Raw genomic sequence first — 23,053 nt, forward strand, 5'->3', positions numbered from 1 at the left:
AGAGGGGAAACCCTTCTCCCATCTAGGGAGAAGGTCAAGGAAGAAGAAGAATGAGGGGGGCTCTCTCCCCCTCGCTTCTGGTGGCGCCGGAACGCCGTCGGGGGCCATCATCATCACCGCAATCTACACCAACACCTCCGCCATCTTCACCAACATCTCCATCACCTTCCCCCCCCTCTATCTACAGCGGTCCACTCTCCCGCAACCCGCTGTACCCTCTACTTGAACATGGTGCTTTATGTTTCATATTATTATCCAATGATGTGTTGCCATCCTATGATGTCTGAGTAGATTTTTGTTGTCCTATCGGTGATTGGTGAATTACTATGATTGATTTAATTTGCTTGTGGTTATGTTGCTGTCCTTTGGTGTCCATCATATGAGCGCGCGCGTGGATAACACCATAGGGTTAGTTGTATGTTGATAGTACTATGTATTGGAGGGCAAGAGTGACAGAAGCTTCAACCTTGCATAGAAATTGATGCATACGGGATTGAAGGGGGACCAATATATCTTTATGATATGGTTGGGTATTACCTTAATGAACGTTAGTAGTTGCGGATGCTTTCTAATAGTTCCAATCATAAGTGCATAGAATTTCAAGTCAGGGATGACATGCTAGAAGTGGCCTCTCCCACATAAAACTTGCTATCGGTCTAGTAAAGTAGTCAATTGCTTAGGGGAAATTTCGCAACTCCTACCACCACTTTTCCACACTCGCTATACTAAATTTATTGCTTATTTATCTAAAAAGCCCCTAGCGTTTATTTACGTGCTCTTTATATTCTTGCAAACCTATCCAAAAACACCTACAAAGTACTTCTAGTTTCATACTTGTTTTGGGTAAAGCGAACGTCAAGCGTGCGTAGAGTTGTATCGGTGGTCGATAGAACTTGAGGGAATATTTGTTCTACCTTTAGCTCCTCGTTGGGTTCGACACTCTTACTTATATAAAGAGGCTACAATTGATCCCCTATACTTGTGGGTTATCAAGACCTTTTTCTGGCGCCGTTGCCGGGGAGCCATAGCCTGGGGGAATATTCTCGTGTGTGCTTGTTTGCTTTATCACTAAGTAATTTTTATTTCCTATTCTAGGTTGTTCTCTATCTTTAGTTATGGATATGGAACACGAAATAGAAAAAAATTAGGTGTACCTGCTACTCATGGAGATGGGGAACCTCCTAAAACCCTCGATGCTGGTTATGTGAAAGAGATTATGTACTACTTTGATAATCCTGAGAAAACCCCATTCAATTATGTTATGGGAGACACGTTGGATCAACGTGAATACTTTAGGGATTATCGCTTGACTCAAAAAGGGAAACTATTATGGGATCAAATTCATATGTTGCATTGGTATGCTCGGGAACTATGCTTAAGATATGACTATACTTGTTGCTCTAGGATGAAGGCTCCACACCTTCCCTTTTCATGCAAATTTAATGATGATAAAACATTGCCTTCTTATGCTAATGGTATATATGATTACTATGATGTGGAACAAACAGAAGAATTTGTTGCTTTTATGGGTTCTTGTGAAATTGAATCTTTGTTTAAATAGTGTAAAAATTTTGATGATTCAGTTTATAGACCTGAAAATTTAGCTATCCTTAAATATTGCTATGAGAATTATGAATACAATGCTGATATTGATGTGTTTATTGAGAAAGTATCCGCTGTCCAAGAAGAGACTAATATTTTGCAGGAGTCTATGGAAGAAGAAATTAATGACATTGTGAGCTCATTGGATGAAAAGATGAGGAGGAGAGCGAAGAACAAAAGGATGAAGAGAGGATTTATCACCCGTGCCCACCTTCTAATGAGAGTAATTCTTCAACTCATACATTATTTAATTTCCCTTCGTGCTTACCGAAGGATGATTTCTATGATGACTGTTATGATCCCATTGATTCTCTTGAAATATCCCTTTTTGATGATGTTTGCTATGCTTGTGGCCAAGATGCCAATATGAATTATGCTTATTGAGATGAACTTGCTATAGTTCCTTATGTTAAACATGAAATTGTTGCTATTGCACCCACGCATGATAGTCCTATTATCTTTTTGAATTCTCCCAACTGCACTATATCAGAGAAGTTTACCCTTGTTAAGGATTATATTGATGGGTTGCGTTTTACTATTACACATGATGATTTTGATAGATATAATATGCATGTGCTTGCTGCTCCTACTTGAAATTATTATGAGAGAGGAACTACATCTCCGCCTCTTTATGTTTCCAACACGAAAAAATTGCAAGAAACTGTTTATACTATGCATTGGCCTTTACCTTGTGTGCATGAATTGTTCTTTTATGACATGCCGATGCATAGGAAGAGAGTTAGACTTCGTTATTACATGATATATGTTACTTTGTGCTCACTAATAAATTACAAATCATTGCTGATTCAAATTGGATTTGATATACCTTGGGATCCGGGTGGATTCATTACTTGAGCACTATATGCCTAGCTTAATGGCTTTCAAGAAAGCGCTGCCAGAGAGACAACCCGGAAGTTTTAGAGAGTCATTTATTTCTGTTGAGTGCTTTCATATAGTTTAAAAACAAAAAAATAAAGAGGGGAACCCAAAACTTTTCAAAAAGGAAAGTGAAAGTGAGAGAGACAAGCATGGTTGAAGTGGGGGAGCTCCTTGAACTTTGTTCATGCTCACGGAAAATTTGTGAATCTTGATTACAGAAACTTTTCAACAAAAATAATTATCCTCTTGTACAATTCCATTGTATTATAAAAATAATGTGCCAAGGTTTGCCTTTAGGATGTTTTAGATGCTTGTTGGTTTGTACGGGGCAGGACAGAAACTTTGGCTGTAGCGCGCGATTTTACATTTTCTTTCTGGAATGTCAAATGGTTCTGAAACTTTTTGCACTGTCTTTCTATACAAATTTTTTATTTTTCCCAATTTTGGTAGAATTGTTGGAGTACCAGAGGTATGGTGAATGTTCATATTATTACAGACTGTTCTGTTTTAGACAGATTCTGTTTTTGATGCATAGTTTGCTTGTTTTGATGAAACTATTGATTTATATCAGTGGATTAAGCCATGGAAAAGTTATATTACAGTAGCTACAATGCAAAAACAAAATATGAATTGGTTTGCAACAGTACTTAGAGTATTGATTTGCTTTATTATACTAATGGATCTTACCGAGCTTTCTGTTGAGTTTTGTGTGGATGAAGTGTTCGAAGATCGAGGAGGTCTCGATGTGAGAAGAAGGAAGAGAGGCAAGAGATCAAGCTTGGGGATGCCCGAGGCACCCCAAGTAAATATTCAAGGAGACTCAAGAGTCTAAGCTTTGGGATGCCCCCGGAAGGCATCCCATCTTTCTTCAACAAGTATCGGTATGTTTTCGGATTCGTTTCGTTCATGCGATATGTGCAATCTTGGAGCGTCTTTTGCATTTAGTTTTCACTTTTCTTTGATGCACCATGCTGGTATGAGATAGTCCTTGGTTGATTTATAGAATGCTCATTGCACTTCACTTATATATCTTTTGAGTATGGCTTTATAGAATGCTTCATGTGCTTCGCTTATATCATTTGAAGTTTGGATTGCGTGTTTCTCTTCACATAGAAAACCGCCATTTGTAGAATGCTCTTTTGCTTCACTAATATTTGTTAGAGCGTGGGCATATCTTTTGTAGAAAGAATTAAACTCTCTTGCTTCACTTATATCCATTTAGAGAGATGACAGGAATGGGTCATTCACATGGTTAATCATAAAATCCTACATAAAACTTGTAGATCACTGAATATGATATGTTTGATTCCTTGCAATAGTTTTGCGATATAAAGATGGTGATATTAGAGTCATGCTAGTGGGTAGTTGTGGATTGTAGAAATGCTTGTGTTGGAGTTTGTGATTCCCGTAGCATGCACGTATGGTGAACCGTTATGTGATGAAGTCGGAGCATGATTTATTTATTGATTGTCTTCCTTATGAGTGGCGGTCGGGGATGAGCGATGGTCTTTTCCTACCAATCTACCCCCCTAGGAGCATGTGTGTAGTACTTTGTTTCAATGACTAATAGATTTTTGCAATAAGTATGTGAGTTCTTTATGACTAATGTTGAGTCCATGGATTATACGCACTCTCACCCTTCCATCATTGCTAGCCTCTTCGGTACCGTGCATTACCCTTTCTCACCTCGAGAGTTGGTGCAAACTTTGCCGGTGCATCCAAACCCCGTGATACGATACGCTCTATCACACATAAGCCTCTTATATCTTCCTCAAAACAGGCACCATACCTACCTATTATGGCATTTCCATAGCCATTCCGAAATATATTGCCATGGAACTTCCATCATCATCATATACATGACTTGAGCATTCATTCTCATATTGCTTTGCATGATTGTAAGATAGCTAGCATGATGTTTTCATGGCTTGTCCGTTTTTTGATGTCATTGCTGCGCTAGATCATTGCATATCCCGGTACACCGCCGGAGGCATTCATATAGAGTCATATTTTGTTCTAGTATTGAGTTGTAATATTGAGTTGTAAGTAAATAAAAGTGTGATGATCATCATTATTAGAGCATTGTCCCATGTGAGGAAAGGATGATGGAAGCTATGATTCCCTCACAAGTTGGGATGAGTCTCCGGACTTTACAAAAAATAAAAGAGGCCAAAGAAGCCCACAAAAAAAGAGGCCAAAGAAGCCCACCAAAAAAAGAAAAGAGGAAAAAAAGAGAAAAAATAAAAAAATGAGAGAAAAGAGAGAAGGGACAATGTTACTATCCTTTTACCACACTTGTGCTTCAGAATAGCACCATGTTCTTCATATAGATAGTCTCTTGAGTTATCACTTTCATATACTAGTGGGAATTTTCATTATAGAACTTGGCTTGTATATTCTGATGACGGGCTTCCTCAAATGCCCGAGGTCTTCATGAGCAAGCAAGTTGGATGCACACCCACTTAGTTTCCAGTTTGAGCTTTCATACACTTATAGCTCTTAGTGCATCCGTTGCATGGCAATCCCTACTCCTCACATTGACATCAATTGATGGGCATCTCCATAGCCCGTTGATTAGCCGCGTCGATGTGAGACTTTCTCCCTTTTGTCTTCTCCACACAACCTCCACCATCATATTCTATTCCACCTATAGTGCTATATCCATGGCTCACACTCATGTACTGCGTGAAAGTTGAAAAGGTTTGAGAACATCAAAAGTATGAAACAATTGCTTGGCTTGTCATCGTGGTTGTGCATGATTTGAATATTTTGTGTGGTGAAGATGGAGCATAGCCAGACTATATGATTTTGTAGGGATAACTGTCTTTGGCCATGTTATTTTGAAAAGACATGATTGCTTTATTAGTATGCTTGAAGTATTATTATCTTAATGTAAAATGATAGACTATTGCTTTGAATCACTCGTGTCTTAATATTCATGCCATGATTAGATTACATGATCAAGATTATGCTAGGTAGCATTCCACATCAAAAATTCTCTTTTTTATCATTTACCTACTCGAGGACGAGCAGGAATTAAGCTTGGGGCTGCTGATATGTCTCCATCGTATCTATAATTTTTGATTGTTCCATACCAATATTCTACAACTTTCATATACTTTTGGCAACTTTTTATACTATTGTTGGGACTAACATATTGATCCAGTGCCCAGTGCCAGTTTCCTGTTAGTTGCATTTTTTTGTTTCGTAGTAAATCCATATCAAACGGAGTCCAAACGGGATAAAACTGACGGAGATTTTTTTGGAATATATGTGATTTTTGGGAAGAAAAATCAACGCGAGACGATGACCGAGGGGACCACGAGGCAGGGGACGCGCCCCAGGGGGCAGGCGCGCCCTAGGCCCTCGTGGCCACCCCGTAAGGCGGTTGATGCCCTTCTTTTGCCGCAAGAAAGCCAATATCCGGATAGAGATCATGTTAAAATTTCAGCCCAATCAGAGTTACGGATCTCCGGGAATTTAAGAAACGGTGAAAGGGAAGAATCTGAGAATGCAGAAACAGAGAGAGACAGAGAGACAGATCCAATCTCGGAGGGGCTCTCGCCCCTCCCAAGCCATGGAGGCCATGGACCAGAGGGGAAACCCTTCTCCCATCTAGGGAGAAGGTCAAGGAAGAAGAAGAATGAGGGGGGCTCTCTCCTCCTCGCTTCCGGTGGCGCCGGAACGCCGCCGGGGGCCATCATCATCACCGCAATCTACACCAACACCTCCGGCATCTTCACCAACATCTCCATCACCTTCCCCCCTCTATCTACAGCGGTCCACTCTCCCGCAACCCGCTGTACCCTCTACTTGAACATGGTGCTTTATGTTTCATATTATTATCCAATGATGTGTTGCCATCCTATGATGTCTGAGTAGATTTTCGTTGTCCTATCCGTGATTGGTGAATTACTATGATTGATTTAATTTGCTTGTGGTTATGTTGCTGTCCTTTGGTGTCCATCACATGAGCGCGCGCGTGGATCACACCATAGGGTTAGTTGTATGTTGATAGGACTATGTATTGGAGGGCAAGAGTGACAGAAGCTTCAACCTAGCATAGAAATTGATGCATACGGGATTGAAGGGGGACCAATATATCTTAATGCTATTGTTGGGTTTTACCTTAATGAATGTTAGTTGTCGGAGTAAATAGCCATGGGTAGCCTAGCCGGCTTCCCCTGGCACTTCTGAAAAATTTACGAGCCCGCCCGGCTCTCAAGAATCCAAGACATAGGGGCCGCCTTCCCCTAAACGGCTGCGATCAAGGCCGGCTTTAGGAAGGCGGTTCGACTTTAACCCTCATGAGAGGGCCGACTCCAAGAAGCCGACTGTGAGAAGGCCGACTCCTTCGAGCCGGCTCCCCGTAAAGCAGTCAAGACCGTACCCACAAAGTTTGCACCCACCTAACGGCGGTGCGACGGGGCGTGACTACAGAAGAACCTGCCACCCTCGAATCCCGGGGCACGCCTGGCACAGTGCACCGTACGGGGTAGGCATGACCCGTCCGGCGCAGCACTGTAGCCATGTTGACCCTGGCCTCACCTACGACGGGCCGCCAGCGCGGCCCACAGGCGGTGGGCCCCTTTGCGCAGAGAGACGGCCGAAGGCGGCCACGCTTCCAACAAGCCGGCCCAAGACAGAGCCGGCTCCCCGCAGCCGGCTCGCCGCCTCCCTCGAAGAAGACGCCCCATAAAGGAGACAAGACACGGTAAGGCTACAGCGATCGTCCGACAGGCGGCGGTACTGTAGCCACGCTTACCACGATGGAGCTCACGTCAACAAGATGAAGCCACAGTGACCGGCCGCTGACCTGGCCCCGGATAGTGGGGCCTGCCTGTCAATCAAGGAGTTGGCAGCCAGCGGGACCCACCAGTCGGCGGGCCCCAGCAGCCGGCGCAGAAGCCGGCGAGCGCAGTCACAGACGGCTGGGCCCCGCGCCCAGCCGGATTACCATTGTACCCCCGGCGGTAGGCCTATATAAACCCCCCCGGAGCACCCATGCAAAGGGTTCGACCCTCTGCTAGCTCTAGACACCATACAAGGAGAAGAAGCAGGCTAGCCGTGCCCTTTCTTCCTCCTCCCCCCCAAAAAAAACAGCTCAAGGAGCGTCGTGTAGCTACTCGATTCATCTAGTGAACATGCGGAGACCCCGCAGAGCAGCAGTAGGGGTGTTATCTCCTCGGAGAGCCCCGAAGCTGGGTAAGATCCGCCGGCGTGCATGTCTTCGCCTCATCCCGCTTCCAGGCACCGGCGATGTCTTACTGGTTCCCACAAAGATAAGCCACCCGTTGGCATATGTCGCACCCACCACCCGACATTTGGCGCCCACCGTGGGGCCAAGCGCACCGTCGTCCGGAGACCTGTTCTGGACGGGAACCCTTTTCCTCCCCAGCGAGCGTAGCCAGCCCGGCACGCCCGATGGCGCTTGCCACGACGCGCTGCAAGGCGTCACCAGCATCTGTGCGGCAAGCGGCCTCGCCGATCTCCCCGACGAGACCTTCACCTCCGACGAGCTCGCCTCCGATGCGGGCACTGACCGCCTCGCCAACCTTCTCTGCCAGCTCCATGTCTCCAGCGAGCCCGCTGCGGACCTGGAGTCGGTTGGCTCCACCGACCCGATGCCTGTCGACTCCGACACGGCCTCTACGACGCCTTCCCCACCAACGTCGCGATCTACAAAGACCCGCTTCCTCGAGCCGACGGCCACGATGTTGTCACCGCCGAAGTGATGATTGTCGGCCACAGCGGCCCGGCCGACGAGAGCGCCCGCCACGCCTCGCGCGCGGTGGCCCACGATTTGTCCGCTCCTCTCCCGGCCGACGCCGACGACGAAGCACTGGAAGCACGCCGCCTCGCTCTCCTCGCGGAGGGCCGGAGGCTGGCCTCCGTAAGACGCCTCACTGAGGCCTACCGGCGTGAGGCTGACCGCGCCGCCTTCGGCACGCCGGCCCCGGGCGGGCCAAGCCGGGCCGGCCTTGTCAAGCAACGCGGCGCAGTCATCGCCGACACGCTGGGAGTCGATCGCCCGGTCTATGCCACTCCACTCGAGAACTTGCGTGCCGCCCAGGCGGCCGTAGACGAGCTGGACGGCCTGGAAGCCGAAGACCTTCCCCACATGACCCGGCGCATCCAGTAATTGATTGACGCCGCCGCGCAGCGGCACGAAGCCGACGCTCGCGCGGAAAGCCTTCCCCCGCGCCGAGAGCACGGCGCGACGTCCCGGACGCCGACTACGAGCAATACCCGCGAGCGACGCGAGAAGGAGCCGGCTACCAGCCGCAGCCGGACCCGGATCTCCATCGAGCGGGACGCGGACGGTCATCCCCCCGAGCCATGGAGTGGCGGGGCGACCCGCCTCCGCCTCCGCCCCGTGGAGAGAGATATCCCGCCTCACCGCCAGTGGCGCACCCGACTCTCAGCGGCCGGCTGGGCCGCCGCGAAGGATTCGGCGAGAACGACGCCCGTCATCGGCTCGACCGCCTGGCGCGATCCCTGGCATTGGAAGAAGAAGACGATGTCGGCCCGCCTTGCATTGGCCCCCGCATCCGCGACGAGCCCTTTCCCAAAGGGTTCTCGCTCCCAAGAGACACGCCCAAGTACAACGGCTCCGTGAAGCCGGAAGATTGGTTGATCGACTACTCCACCGCATTTAGCATAGCCAACGGCAATCGACGCGTCGCCGTGAAGTACGTGCCCCTCATGCTGCAGGGCACGGCGCGGACCTGGCTCAACAGCCTCAAGCCGCGTAGCATCAATAGCTGGCTAGACTTCACAGAAGCCTTCATCCGCAACTTCACCAGTACCTACAAGCGGGCTCCCAAGCCCAGACAGCTCTCCTTGTGCGTACAAGGCCCCGCCGAGTCCACTCGCGATTACCTCACGCGTTGGGCCGAGCTCCGCAACTCCTGTGAAGGGGTGCACGAGGTGCAAGCCATAGAGTACTTCACAGCCGGATGCCGAGAAGGCACCCTCCTCAAGCACAAGCTCCTCTGCGACGAGCCGGCTACCCTCGACGAGCTTCTGGACATAGCGGACAAGTACGCCACCGCCGACTCCTCGATGAAGACCGAGCTTCGGGTAGACGCGTCCGGAAAGGTGCTCAACCCGGCGCCCAAGACGTCGGCTGGAGAACCCGGCCGACACCCCAACTCGAACGACAACAAGCGCAAGGGCCCCGCGCCGCCTCCCGCTAGCCGGCAGGTGGCCACGGTCGAAGATGCGCCGCCTGAAGAACGACCGGCGCCCAAGAAGCCCAAGGGCGGCAGGCCGGCTTGGCAGCCCGCCTTCTCCTACGAGCAAACCCTCGACGCCCCTTGCAAGTTCCACAGCGGCGCGAAGCCGTCCAACCACACGACCCGGAAGTGCAACTGGCTCACCCGAATCTCTAAGGGCGAGGGGCTCTTGCCACCTCCGCCTGCCGGCCCGCCGCCTCCGCCGCCTCCGGCCGCTCGGCCCGCAGTCGGAGCTGTGCATGACGAGTTTCCTGATGAGCAAGCAACCTACATCGTCTTTACAAGCCAGCCCGAAGACCGGCGCAGCAAACGCCGAGAGCACCAGGAAGTCAGCGTGGTCGCTGCCAACCCCGCCAGACACATGCATTGGTCAGAAAAACCCATCAGCTGGAGCCGGGCCGACCATCCGGAGGTGACGCCATCTCCCGGCTCTTATGCTTTGGCCCTGGAAGCCACCCTTGCGACGGACAGACGCGCCGCCCGCTTCTCCCGTGTGCTGATAGACGGCGGGAGCAGCATCAACATCCTGTATCGTGACACCCTGGAGAAGCTGAACGTCAAGACAAAACAGCTCATGCCCACTCGGACAGTTTTCCACGGCATCGTACCCGGCCTGTCCTGCGCCCCCATTGGCAAAATCAAGATTGATGTACTTTTTGGGGACAAGGAGCATTTCCGCCGGGAAGCGATCTGGTTTGAAGTGGTGGACCTGGAGAGCCCTTACCATGCATTGCTGGGCCAACCTGCTTTGGCCAAGTTCATGGCAGTTCCCCACTATGCCTACCTCAAGATGAAGATACCAAGCACCAAAGGCATCATCACCATAGCCGGTGACTACAAGAAGTCCTCTGAGTGCGCAGCAGCCAGCAGCCGGCTGGCCGAGTCCCTTGTGATCGCCGAAGAGAAGAAGATGCTGGACCGAGTCATGGCCATAGCCGGCAAGCAGTCGGCCGTGTCCCCTGACCCCAAGGAGCATGATACTCAAGGGTCTTTTCAGCCGGCCAAGGAGACGAAGAAGATACCTCTTGACCCCGAGCGTCCAGAGAGGTTTGCCGTCATCGGGGCAAACCTGAACAGCAAATAGGAAGGCGAGCTCGCCGATTTCCTCCGTGAGAATCGGGACATCTTTGCGTGGTCCCCCAAGGACATGCCGGGTGTTCCGAAGAAATTCGCCGAGCACAAACTACATGTTCGAGAAGACACAAAGCCAGTCAGACAACCCCTTCGCCGACTGTTGGAGGAGAAATGCAGGATTGTAGGGGAGGAGATAGCCCGGCTCTTGGCGGCCGGCTTTATCATGGAAGTTTTCTTTCCAGAGTGGCTCGCCAACCCGGTCCTTGTGCTAAAGAAGAATAACAAGTGGCGCATGTGTATAGACTACACAAGTCTCAACAAGGCTTGCCCCAAAGATCCTTTTGCCCTGCCAAGGATAGACCAAGTGATAGACTCCACAGCCGGATGCGAGCTGTTGAGTTTTTTGGATGCTTACTACGGATATCACCAGATAAAGCTAGACCCGGATGACCGCCTGAAGACCGCCTTCATCACGCCGTTCGGAGCCTTCTGCTACCTGACTATGACATTCGGCTTGAGAAATGCCGGTGCCACCTTTCAGCATTGCATGCAGAAGTGCCTCCTCAAGCATCTCGGCAGGAATGCCCACGTTTACGTGGACGACATCGTGGTGAAGATGGAGAAGCGTGGCACCTTGCTGGAAGACCTCAAGGAAACATTTGAGAACCTGCGCCGGTTCCAAATCAAGCTCAACCCCGAGAAATGCGTGTTCGGGGTGCCAGCCGGCCAGCTCCTGGGCTTCCTGGTCTCCGAACGCGGCATCGAATGCAACCCGACGAAGATCAAGGCCATCGAGAGAATGGCGATCCCTACCAAGCTTCGAGACATTCAGAAGTTCACCGGATGCTTGGCCTCCTTGAACCGCTTCATGAGCCGGCTCGGAGAGAAAGCCCTCCCCCTCTACCGCCTCATGAAGAAGAGCACTCACTTCGAGTGGAACGACCAGGCCGACCAAGATTTCCACGAGTTGAAGAAGATGCTGGCCACGCCGCCTGTCCTCGCGGCGCCGATCGAGAAAGAGCCCATGCTCCTTTACATCGCTGCAACCAGCCGGGTGGTCAGCACCGTCATCGTAGTCCAGCGCCCAGGAAGAAGGCCGAGCCCAGCTGGTCCAGAGGCCGGTGTACTATTTGAGCGAGGTGCTGTCCGCCTCAAAGCAAAACTACCCGCACTACCAAAAGATGTGATACGGCGTGTACTTCACCGCCAAGAAGCTGAAGCCCTACTTTCAAGAGCATCCCGTCACGGTCGTATGCACTGCCCCGCTAGCCGAGATCATAGGCAGCCGGGATGCATCCGGCCGAGTCGCCAAATGGGCAATCGAGCTAGCCCCGTACACGATCTTCTACCAACCCCGCACCGCCATCAAGTCCCAAGCACTGGCCGACTTCCTCGTCGACTGGGCCGAGAGCCAGTACCTGCCGCCGGCTCCCGACTCCACCCATTGGCGCATGCACTTCGACGGGTCCAAGATGCGCACCGGCTTGGGAGCCGGCATCGTCCTTACCTCTCCCAAAGGCGACAAGCTCAGATACACGCTACAAATCCACTTCGCCGCCTCCAACAATGTGGCCGAGTACGAGGCGCTCATACATGGGCTCCGGCTTGCCAAAGAACTTGGCATTCGCCGGATCCTATGTTATGGCGACTCGGACCTGGTAGTCCAGCAATCATCCGGCGACTGGGACGCCAAGGACGCGAATATGGCGAGCTACCGTTTCCTGGTCCAACAACTCAGCGGATACTTTGAAGGATGCGAGTTCCTCCACGTACCACGAGCCGACAACGAGCCAGCCGATGCCCTGGCTCGAATAGGCTCCACTCGGCAAGCAATCCCAACCGGCGTCGCTCTACAACGCCTCCTCAAGCCGTCCATCAAGCCGTCTCCGGAATCCGATTCCATCTTCGTGTCGCCTGACCCCGATGCGGCCAGGTCCGGCTCGAAGAATCAAGTAGCCGACCCCAAGACCCCCGTAGCCGGCTCGGGGACTTCGGCAGCCGGCTCGGGGACTTCGGCAGCTGGCTCGGGGACTGCGGTAGCCGGCCCGGGGACTTCGGCAGCCGGCTCGGGGACTGCGGTAGCCGGCCCGGGGACTGCACCAGCACTACAGCCGGCGGCTGACTCCAGCACCTCACCGCCCAGCCCGCCCACCCTGGTGGCAGTAGCCACTTTGGCAGTAGAAGAAGTCCTGGCTCCGTCATGGGCTCAGTCCATCCTCAACTTCCTAGTAAACCAAGACCTGCCGGCTGACGAAACAGAAGCAAGACAAGTCCAGCGTCGAGCCGGAGTGTACACAATCGTCAACAGAGAACTACTCAAGCGCAGCGTCACCGGAGTCCTCCAGTGATGCGTCGAGCAAGAGAAGGGCATTGCAATCCTTGCAGACATTCACCAAGGAGAATGCGGCCACCATGCGGCCTCAAGATCACTTGTCGCCAAAGCCTTCCGCCATGGTTTCTTCTGGCCGACTGCTTTGGACGACGCCAAAGAATTAGTCAAGCATTGCAAGGGATGCCAGCTCTTCAGCTCCAAGCAACACATGCCGGCTTCGGCACTCAAGACCATTCCCCTCACTTGGCCCTTTGCTGTTTGGGGACTGGACATGGTGGGCCCATTCAAGACAGCGCGCGGCGGCATGACGCATTTGCTCGTCGTCGTGGACAAATTCACCAAGTGGGTTGAGGCGAAGCCGATCAAGAAGCTGAATGGGCCGACTGCCGTGACGTTCATCGCGGACATAACAACTCGGTACGGCGTGCCGCACAGCATCATCACCAACAATGGCACGAATTTCGCCAAAGGAGCCTTGGCACGTTTCTGTGCAGCCCAAGGTATCCGGCTGGACCTAGCATCCGTCGCCCACCCGCAGTCAAACGGCCAGGTCGAGCGAGCCAACGGCCTCATCCTCTCCGGCATCAAGCCCCGACTGGTTGTACCTCTGGAGCGCTCAGCCGGCTGTTGGCTCGATGAGCTGCCGGCTGTCCTCTGGAGTCTGCGCACTACACCAAACAAGTCAACCGGCTTCACCCCTTTCTTCCTTGTGTATGGTGCCGAGGCGGTCATCCCAACTGACATCGAATTCGACTCGCCTCGAGTAACCATGTACACGGAAGCGGAGGCCAAGGAAGCACGAGAAGACGGCGTCGACCTGCTCGAAGAAAGCCGGTTGTTGGCTCTCAGCCGGTCTGCAATTTACCAACAGGGTTTGCGCCGCTACCACAACCGGAAGGTCAGGCCAAGATCTTTCCAAGAGGGCGACCTTGTGCTCCGGCTGATTCAGCGAACAGCCGGCCAGCACAAGCTCTCAGCCCCTTGGGAAGGCCCTTTCGTCATCAGCAGAGCTCTAGGCAACGACTCCTACTACCTGATCGACGCACAGAAGCCGAAGGCACGCAAGAGAGACGACTCCGGCAAGGAGTCGGAACGGCCATGGAACGCCAACCTCCTTCGAAGATTTTACAGTTGAAAGGCAGTATGTATCACGCTAACTTTTGTATTAAGTACAAGACAATAGGCTCCCCGAGGAGGGCTCGGGGACTGCCATCCCTTACTTATGAATGAAAAGTATCATGCTTATGACCTTGTCGTATCGTTTACTTTTTCCGTCCGGCACCGAGTTCGACTAGTCGGCTCGGGGACTGGCCGACTGAAGTTATATTAGAAGTCCTCCCCGCAGTCAGACAAGTAGTGTGCCGGCTCTCAAGCCTTCCCTTGCCAAAGTCGCAGTTCGAAGAACCGGCTGTCCGGCTGGCAAGGGTTAAAGGTAGGAACGACCGCCCACACGAAAAACGGCTAGGGACTAGCGGACTAATATAACAAAAGCCGGTTTTTCCCACACCGCCGACTGGCTACCAGAGTAGCCGGCCGGCCGGTTTCCATTCACTCTACTTTAAATCCAAGAAAGCTCAAGTACTTGCCTCCCCAAAGAGGGAAGGCGGCAAAGGAAAAAGCCTAAGGATAAACAAGCATACGCGAATGGAAACCAAGCATGCACATGATAATATTTACATAAAAAGACCTCCAAGAGGCCAGCATTCAACATAGTTTGGATACACCCCCAGTGGGTGGAACTGCGAAACTTAACAAAAGATTGTTCAAAGACAACAAAGCAGGAAAAATAAAGACGGCAGGTCAAGCTGGCGGAGCGGCCGACTGGTTGGCGGAGACGGTCGCGCCGGCTGAAGGAGCGGCCGGCTGACGAACTTCGGCTTGGTCGCCGCCTTTCGCAGAGGGCACACTTCCACGCGCCTCGTTGCTGGAGGCACGGTCGGCCTGAGGTCGGCTGGTTGTTCCACCAGCCGGCTCGACGTCTCTGCCGTCGTCGTCTTCGTCTTCTTCGCCCTCGTCGCTGGAGGCGATCTCCTCCGCCGAGTCCTCGCCCACCGCCGGGTTCAGCCCGAACCACTCCTCCGGCTGCGCGACACTGTCATCATCAATTTCGGGTGCGAAAATGCTGATGTCGGTGCACTCGGCGATCGTTGAAGCCCGCTGGGCGATAGCCGGCCTCATCGCCTCCAGCTCCGCGTCGGCCTCCATCCGCGAAGTGCGCAGCTGGTCCAGGCTCAGCCCTGGGTACCAAGCCCGGACGAATTCCAACGCCCGCCCGGCTCCGAGGCGGGCCGCTGACGCTTTCCAAGCCTCGAAGCGTCCAACTGCGACTTCCAGCCAGTCGGCAGTTCGGCTCGGAGTGCGGGGGATCGTCTCGCCGGGCCAGAGGGCGGCCAGCACTTGCGCCCCGGCACGTTGGAGCCGGCGAAGCATCCGATGAGCCGGCTGCAACCATGCCTGGACAGCCAGAAGCTGCTCCTCAAGGGTCCGGTTTGCATCCGGCGCGATGTCGGCCCCCGCTTGCCGGCGCGCCTCGCGATGGGCCTCAATGCTTTGGGCGGAGAAGGCGGAGTAGCCTGGGAAGTAATCTGCAAGAAACAACAAGCAAGAGCTCAAGATAAGTCAAAAAACCCAAGCGGCAAGGGGCAGGGGAGAGCCGAGAAAGGCAGCTTACCGTCGATCAAGTCCTCGATCCGGCCGAAGCCTTCGTCCAGGCCTCGCTGGGTCTCAGACCAGGTCGCCGCCGCCATCTCATATTCCGCCATCAAGGCGTCTTCGCTTTCCCGCGCCGCCTGCAGGGCCGTTTTGTGGCTTTCCTCTTGGTCGGCTAGCTTCTTGGCCAGGCGATCCCGTTCCTGGACCAAGGCAGTGCACTCGGCCTCTTTGGCGTAAAGGGCGGCCTTCGCTTCGCCAAGCTCCTTCCGCAAGTCGGCGTTGGCCCCTGAAGGCAAAGAAAAAGAAAAATCAATAAGAAAAGAGTCGTCAAGAAAGATTCGACCCGACTGCGCAGCAGTCGGCCCGAATCTCAGGGACTATACCCAGTGGGTGCGCTGACACGCCCCCATAGGAGACAAACAAAACCAAGTACTTACTTCGGTTGTCGGCCAGGTCGTCGGTCCGCCGGCTCAACTCTCGAGCCTGGGAGTCGAAGGCGGCAGCACGAAGGTTGTGGTATTCCTGAAAGTTTAGAAAGAAAGCAAAGTAAGGTGGCCGTCGAGAAAGATCCGACCCGACTGCGCAGCAGTCGGCCCGAATCTCGGGGACTACACCCAGTGGGTGCGCTGACGCGCCCCCACGGAACAAATCAAGAAAGCAAAGCAGCCAAGAGCGAAGGACTCACCCGGACAGTGGTTCGCGTCGACAAGAACTCTTGGTTGAGCTGTTGCAGCAGGGCGGCTTGAGCTCGTAGCCGGCTCCGGACCCCTTGAGCCGCCGCTTCCAGCTCGTCGGTCCCCCCGCTGGGAGTCCACTCGGACACGGCGGAGCTGGCCGCCTCCAGATCTCCGGTCGGCTGGCCTGCGCCCGCGGCTCGACGCAACTCCGGCGGAGCGGCGCCTCCTCCAGCACGCCGGCCCGGCACCAGCTGCACCTTGAGGCCGGCCCTGCTCTCCGGCTCACCTCCGGCCGGCTCCTCTTGCGCCGCAGATGATTGACCACCCTGGCCCGCTCCGGTTGGCGCAGCAGGCGGCACTCTCCCCGCCAAGGCCACGGGGTCCTCCTCCCTCTCCAACAGCGGCGGGTCTTGGATGATCTCCTCCGCCAAGGGCAACGGGGTGTCGGGGGCCACGGCTCAGAGAGGAACGGCGAGCAGCGGAGGCTGTCTGCGCGAGCTTTCCGCCTCCGTCTCTGTGGGAGCCGCCTCCCTCTGGGCCTTGGCTACCGCTTCGGTCTGCCGCCTGGGCGGCCGCTTTCTCCACCACCTCGCGCTCCTCCCGCGCTTCGCGGGCGTTCCGCTCTGTGGCCTCCCTAAGATCGGCGCGGGGGTCCACGCGGCGGGAACTCGAGGACCCTCCAGCCGGCCCCACGACGGAGCCGCCTAGGCCCCGCTCAAGGGAAAGCGGCGCCCTGTCCAGCAAGCGAGGAAAGTTAAGAAGAAATTCGAAGAAAAGAGAACAACAATGACGAGTGCGGCAAAGCAATTGAAGACTCACGCCGAGACCGCCTGGGGCTGTTTCACAGCCTTGCGGAAGCGGGCCGCCTTCGCGGCCGCCTCATCCCGCTTTGTCGCCGCGGCGGAAGGCTTGGACTTCTTCGGCCGACTGCCGAAGAGGCCTAGAGCGGCCCGGCGCTTCTGCGCGCCGCCGGCAGCCGGCGCGACAGACGAGCCCGCGCCCTGTTGGTCGACCGCCGGCTGGCGATGCGGAGCGACTTCGGCTTCGAAATCGTCCGGCCAGTCCTCGAAGCTCGCGGTGAACTTTGAGCCTCCGGGCTCGGCGCTGTCCCCCACGACGGCGTCTTCCATGGCAGCCGCCCCCAAGTCCGGGTCGTCAACATCATCCACCATGCGGTCGGGGGCGTATTGGCGTTCGATCCCTGCCACCCCGGCCGGTGGCGCAAGAAGAGGGTTCTGCTCAGAAAACTGACTGGTCAGAAGCCGGCCGACACGAAGCCGGCTGACGACAGAAAAGAAGATAAAGAGAGAAACTTACCACGGGTGGAGGATTTGCGCGAGAATATGTTGCCTTGCCGTATTGCCAGTCCCCACTGAGCTTGCAGTTGGCAATGTAGTTGACCATGAGCGCAACCTCTGTGTGGGGCATCTCCCATGTGCTCAGCCGACTTGGGTCGAAGCGGCCGCTCATTTGACACATCATATGGGGCCGGCTCTGGAGAGGAAGGATCCGGCGCTCCACGAAGGCGGCCACCAAGTCGGCCCCGCGCAAGCCTTCCGACTGAATCAGCACCCGAAGCCGGGAGATGGCGGCGTTCCCGGCCGGAGACAACGACCGGGATCGGAAGCTCCACGAGGGCTACCTCCCAGCCGGCGAGCCGGCTACGTAAGCCGGCAGGTTGATGTAGTCTTCTCGCTCGGCGACGTTCTTCACATAGAAATAAGATCTCTGCCAGACCTTTACCGACTGGATCAGGGGGATGGGCGGGAACGGATTGTTCTCACTCGCCCTCCTCATGGCGATGAAGGCCCCACAGGGGGCGGGCACGCCGGCGACGACTGTGCCGAGCTTGCTCTGGAAGAACTCTCCCCAGAGCTCCAGCGTGGGGAGCAGCCCCAAGAAGCCTTCGCAGAGGGAGACGAAGGCCGACAGCAGCATCACCGCATTGGGCGTGACGTGATGCGGCTGGAGGTTGTAGAAGTCGAGGAAGGAACGCAGAAACCCGCTCGTCGGGAAGCCGAAGCCGCGCAGGCAGTGCGAGCGGAAGACGACCCGCTCGCCCTCCTCCGGCGCCGGCGAGATCTCCCTCGCGGGCGCCAAGCGGACCTGTACGCGGTCGGCGCCGGGCAGGCGCCGGGTCTGGCGAAGGAACTCCACGTGATCTTCATGGACGTTGGAGCCGTCCCAGGAGCTTGACAATGCCATGGGAGCGAGGTGGCGTGGAGACGCGACGGCGCTGAGGCGGGAGGCTGCGGCGGCAGCAAGAGGAAGAAGACGAGAGTTAGGAGGGACTGAGTGGGAGGGAGCGCGCGAACCTCTATCGCTCCCCCTCCTCCCCCTACTTATAGGCTCACGTGGCGGAGCCGAGGAGGCGTGGCGTGGGGAAGCGTGGGGGTCGATCGTGCCCACTCCCCACGCCCCGCGATTATCGATCCTTAATGGCGAGACGAAAACTGCCTTGAGAAGGCGAGCGTCCCTGTGGGCCACGGGAGATCTGCGCCCGGACCGAGGCTCGCGAGTGGCGGGCCCGGGCCTGCGGCGGCGTCCCATCATGCGCGTGCGCTCGCAGGATCCTGCCGCCACGTGGCCGCGAGGGGGCCCGTGGTCAGCACGCAGGTCCCCTCTCCTCCCGCCTACACGGGGTTATCTGAAGTCGGCGTACGCCCGCAAAGCCGGCTCTTCAGGATAGGAAGCTGACCAAGCTTCTCGTCCCCCCGTTCACCTCGGAGCTCGATCAGCTTCGGGGACTACTGTCGGAGTAAATAGCCATGGGTAGCCTAGCCGGCTTCCCCTGGCACTTCTGAAAAAGTTACGAGCCCGCCCGGCTCTCAAGAATCCAAGACATAGGGGCCGCCTTCCCCTAAATGGCTGCGATCAAGGCCGGCTTTAGGAAGGCGGTCCGACTTTAACCCTCATGAGAGGGTCGACTCCAAGAAGCCGACTGTGAGAAGGCCGACTCCTTCGAGCCGGCTCCCCGTAAAGCAGTCAAGACCGTACCCACAAAGTTTGCACCCACCTAACGGCGGTGCGACGGGGCGTGGCTATAGAAGAACCTGCCACCCTCGAATCCCGGGGCACGCCTGGCACAGTGCGCCGTACGGGGTAGGCATAACCCGTCCGGCGCAGCACTGTAGCCATGTTGACCCTGGCCTCACCTACGACGGGCCGCCAGCGCGGCCCACAGGCGGTGGGGCCCTTTGCGCAGAGAGACAGCCGAAGGCGGCCACGCTTCCAACAAGCCGGCCCAAGACAGAGCCGGCTCCCCGCAGCCGGCTCGCCGCCTCCCTCGAAGAAGACGCCCCATAAAGGAGACAAGACGCGGTAAGGCTACAGCGATCGTCCGACAGGCGGCGGTACTGTAGCCACGCTTACCACGATGGAGCTCACGTCAACAAGATGAAGCCACAGTGACCGGCCGCTGACCTGGCCCCGGATAGTGGGGCCTACCTGTCAATCAAGGAGTTGGCAGCCGGCGGGACCCACCAGTCGGCGGGCCCCAGCAGCCGGCGCAGAAGCCAGCGAGCGCAGTCACAGACGGCTGGGCCCCGCGCCCAGCCGGATTACCATTGTACCCCCGGGGGGTAGGCCTATATAAACCCCCCGGAGCACCCATGCAAAGGGTTCGACCCTCTGCTAGCTCTAGACACCATACAAGGAGAAGAAGCAGGCTAGCCGTGCCCTTTCTTCCTCCTCCCCCCAAAAAAAAACAGCTCAAGGAGCGTCGTGTAGCTACTCGATTCATCTAGTGAACATGCGGAGACCCCGCAGAGCAGCAGTAGGGGTGTTATCTCCTCGGAGAGCCCCGAAGCTGGGTAAGATCTGCCGGCGTGCATGTCTTCGCCTCATCCCGCTTCCAGGCACCGGCGATGTCTTACTGGTTCCCACAAAGATAAGCCACCCGTTGGCATATGTCACACCCACCACCCGACATTAGTAGTTGCGGATGCTTGCTAATAGTTCCAATCATAAGTGCATAGAATTTCAAGTCAGGGATGACATGCTAGAAGTGGCCTCTCCCACATAAAACTTGCTATCGGTCTAGTAAAGTAGTCAATTGCTTAGGGGCAATTTCGCAACTCCTACCACCACTTTTCCACACTCGCTATACTAACTTTATTGCTTCTTTATCTAAAAAGCCCCTAGCTTTTATTTATGTGCTCTTTATATTCTTGCAAACCTATCCAAAAACACCTACAAAGTACTTCTAGTTTCATACTTGTTTTGGGTAAAGCGAACGTCAAGCGTGCGTAGAGTTGTATCGGTGGTCGATCGAACTTGAGGGAATATTTGTTCTATCTTTAGCTCCTCGTTGGGTTCGACACTCTTACTTATCGAAAGAGGCTACAATTGATACCCTATACTTGTGGGTTATCAAAGCCGTGCAAGAAGGAAGATGAAGGAGGAGAAGAAGAGGAAGTTGGAGGAGGAGCAGAGGAAGCAGGAAGCAGAACGGCTTCAAGGCCTAGAATCAGCACACGCGGACTTGGCACTCAAATTCCAGCGGCAGCAGTAGCAGATCGACTCACTTAGCCAGGAAAGGGGGTCTCAACAGTGGCGGCAGCTAGCGGATGATCCAGCATTAGATAGCACTGTCCCATCCATGCCGAGAAGCATCGTGGGTTCCGCCCCGGGCGATGCACTGCTGGATAGATACCCTGTGGATGACATCATGGAGAACACTAACTGTGAGCTACACTTCAAAATGAAGAACATATCCATGAAGGTGGCGGACGCCGTTGCTTTTACAAATCCCCCCGAAGCAACCTTCCATTGCAACCCGATTCCAGCAGGCTATGCTCGTGTCTTGGTTGATGAGGTGGTGGACCAATATTCGGGGCTAGAGCTTGACATTCCTGGAGGTGACGACGAGCACATACTGGGAGAGGCCATACATCGTATCATCCTATGGAGAAAGGATTGCATCATCTTTCGAAGGCCACCGACACCGCGTCAGCCGACTCCTCCTCGAAGTCTGCCACCGAGTCATCAGACTCCCACTCCTCCAAGTCCACGAATGCGTGAGCCGACTCCTCCTCGAAGTCCGCCACCGTGTCAGCAGACTCCCGCTCCTCCAAGTCCACCAATGCTTGAGCAGACTCCTGCTCCAACTCAGCCACGTCGGCCGTCTCCGCCGCCTCAACAATCGCAGAAGAGAGCCACCGCAGCTATGGTGCGTAGCGGTACGAGTCGAGGTAGTACAGGAGGTACAGGCGGAGGCAAGCGATATAAATATGGTCCAAGCCTCGCTCCTCTTCCTCAGAGGCCTTACGACATGACCGAGGATCAAAACGCAGCCATAGTGCAGGCCCAAGTGGATGCCCATTTTGGACCTAAACCGGCACCGCCGCCAAGGGAGAAAGTGCCTGAGGAAAAGATTGACCAGTTCATTCATATGGCTAGACCACCAGCTCCCAAGCCTGTTGACTCAGACTATGAGCGCCAAATCAAGAAGGCATGTCGATCACGACTACAGAAGGAGTCGATCTCGAGCTTGAGCCAAGCATCTGGCAAAAAATGCAGGAAAACTGTTCCCCAACTAGGAGAACAGGCGGCACAGTCGATCCCCCTGCTTGTTGTGCCAACAACACTTGAGAGTACCGCCGCTCTATATAGATGTGGGCAAACCGTTCCCTAGCTGGGCAATCTGGTAATAACCGAGGAGCATATAATGCAGGCTCAAATGCTCAATATCACTGTTGGACAACCCCTCGAGATCGAGCCCATGTCTCTGCTTAGAGAGGAGGAAATAAAACGGAAATATGTCCGCGGCCAACCTTTGGTCGAGCCCGAGGAGGTCAAGAACCTCCCAACGAGAATGTATGAATTGCATGATTGGTACATGAAAATTACCAAGAGTTCCAATCGAGAGTCCCTCATGGTGAAGGTCAAGGAAGAGCATTACTTCCATAAGCTAGCTCTGTGCGTTGAGTATTCAGAACTATTTCAGTTATTCAATCAAGATGCACTCGACAAATCTCTCGTCAGTTGCTATTGTCTGTAAGTGATTTCTTTCTGCAATTTAAGTCTCAATCTAGATTTAGTGCTCATTGATCGATCATTACCTGTAATTGTCCTCACTATATTCTTTTTTATGGTATTATGCAGGATGAAGATGTATGAAATGAAAAAAGCTGGACGCTATGGCATTGGCTTCATTGACCCAAATACCATTAAGGAATAGACATGGACATATGATTATTGTAAACAAGATGTAGAGAATAAAATGCTAGAGTTCTTGAAGCGCCTCAATAGCAATGAAGATATGCTACTTCCTTACAACTTGAGGTGAGTCACACTGTCTTGTAGTACAAATTTTGTTTTTGCTTACTAGCTAGCTAGATGTTAATAATAAAGTGTATAGGGTTTAGGGTAGTTGATTAGTGTTATACACATGCCCTTAATTAAGACATGCAAACGTGTGCGCATGTAGTTACGACTGGGTCTTATTAGACATTAAAGTTGAAGAAGGAAAAGTTGAAGTACTGGACTCACTACTTAAGAAAGAAAGTGACTTCACCATCGTGAAGGGGATACTCGACAGGTAATTTCAATCATTATTAACTATATCTCGGCCTATTTAGTTCGTCATTTCCTGATAT

Source organism: Triticum urartu, chromosome 2, assembly GCF_003073215.2.
Source record: "Triticum urartu cultivar G1812 chromosome 2, Tu2.1, whole genome shotgun sequence".
NCBI classification, from domain to species: Eukaryota; Viridiplantae; Streptophyta; class Magnoliopsida; order Poales; family Poaceae; genus Triticum; species Triticum urartu.